The following is a 2193-nucleotide window of genomic DNA, read 5'->3' on the forward strand; positions in this document are numbered from 1 at the left end:
TGCCCTGATCACATTCACACAGGTACACCTTCATACCTGGAAGCGGCCCAGTGCAGCCACAGTTAGACCTGCTAGCCATCATGAAAATGGAGACTGCTTTGTTTCCATTTGCCCTCAGCTTTCCTGGTTTCTCTTTCCTGACTGGAGGACAGTGGGGGTGTTCCTCCACCATGCTTTCTGCTTGCCACAGATGGTTTTTACCTTTTCAGTTGCAATGGTGTGAATAGGTTCCAAAGATTTATATTTAAAATGATCACAGAGCGAATCAGCACAGTCTGACGTTAGTCTCCATAAAACCAGAACTAGTCTGTTCCTTTCAGTTCCTTTTCTTTTGACAGAAACTGATCTGGTTCAGGTAACGGGGAAATAGTTTCTACACATTGAAGCAACCAACCTTGGTTCTCTTTGCTCTGTTAGTCAAATTCATTTAATTATTATTGGCTATTATTGGTACGATAATAAATACCGAAGACTCAGAATATGGTTGTATAATAAAGGTTCTAATTACAGTGTCTGTAGCTCTTTACTGACTTGCTAGCAGCTCTGTGGGAATGTACTGAACTTGCACTGTGGTGCATTTGCATCCTGTCATGCTCACAATGACAATGCTACTGTAATATAAGCAATCGTCTTATAGTTTTAAATACCATCATTATCTCAGTGGACCAACTGAGGGACGTTGCCACCTCTAGAGCTATGACTGATGCAGATAAAAACTAGGATTGCCTCTATAAACTCCAACCTAATCAACAGGAAATCCAAATAAAAACTGAACACAATGTCTGATTGGCTGGTGAAAACTGCAGAGCAGAAAAAATACAGCACTGAGCACTAGAAATGGAGGCATCATTATAAACTGATTTATTTTTCAAGTTAAATATGATATTTCTCTACACACCTGACAATTGTCTCACAACAATTTTGTTATAATTTATGCCACACATGTTTGCTCCAAGTGTTAAGACCTATCTGAACACAAGAAGCAGAACTGTTTCTGGACATTGGATGCTGATTAGCAGAGACTATACTAATGCACCCTGTAGACTGTCCAACCAGTCAGAGAACGAGGAGAACATGTTCATACAGTTACAATGTGAACATTCTTGTACATGTGACCTGGTGACGAAGACAGTGTTGTCATGCTCTGTGTACTGTTCTCTCCTACGACTATGTAAATATGACTGTAGTTGAACTAGTAGTTCATTACTCCCCAACACTGCATTTTAGCCTGTTCACATACATCAGGATGCAATGCACTCACAAAAATGCAGCATAATCAATACATTTCTTCTACCATGACTCGAAGGAACTTCATGCTTCAAATCAGTTTTAATGGTACATTGGACCCTGGGGAGGCACAGCAGAGAAACACTAAGGACAGACAATATTTCACGATTATGAGATATTCTATGTAATAATTATGAAACTAGGAATTATATGAAAGGGTCTCATGATTACAAGATCTATATCTCATTATGTTAAAGAGATCTTATATTTATGAGCATCAGATATAATTGTCTCAGTACTACAGGAACCCTGTCTAGTACTTATGTCATAATTATTTATTAGTAATTTATAAAAATCTTATTATTACAAGTTTTGTACTGTACTGTACTGTACTGTAGGATATGGATCTTGGAATTCCAAAATTATTATCTCGTAATTAGGATATATTTTAATTTTCACAAGATCTCACAATAACAAGATATAAACTTTGTAATGAAGACAATGATATTATCAATATTAGTTTATATATAATTATTATAAAACTGTCAAAATGTTTGAATTTCAAATTATTTAATCAAAAGTGTTCTTGTAATTATGTGGTACAGATCTAGTAATTATCTGCTAAGTTGTAATTACAAGTTATAGATCATAACAATATTAATATATATATAATTATTATAAAACTGTCAAAATGTTTGAATTTCAAATTATTTAATCAAAAGTGTTCTTGTAATTATGTGGTACAGATCTAGTAATTATCTGCTAAGTTGTAATTACAAGTTATAGATCATAACTGCAACACATAATTACTTCTCAGTGCTTGTTTTTCTTGAGGTGTGTGCCGTGTGTTTCCGTACGATTTCATTTCCTATTTTTTATTCACTTCTTTCCTCCAGGATGTCCCGCTGCTATTATGCAGCACACCCCAGCAGCTGTAATGTCTTTACTGCTGTAATGACTCTTTCC

The 2193-nt window shown here is 35.5% G+C and overlaps 1 protein-coding gene across 3 annotated transcripts in view; it reads left to right on the forward strand.

Annotated features, from left to right (window-relative positions):
* The window catches only part of smpd3 (sphingomyelin phosphodiesterase 3), a 103885-nt gene that overhangs the window by 88571 nt on the left and 13121 nt on the right, over positions 1–2193 (forward strand). The gene's annotated exons all lie outside the window — the stretch shown is intronic.

The sequence above is a fragment of the Monopterus albus genome, unplaced genomic scaffold, assembly GCF_001952655.1.
Source record: "Monopterus albus unplaced genomic scaffold, M_albus_1.0 scaffold373.1, whole genome shotgun sequence".
In the NCBI taxonomy this organism is placed as follows: Eukaryota; Metazoa; Chordata; class Actinopteri; order Synbranchiformes; family Synbranchidae; genus Monopterus; species Monopterus albus.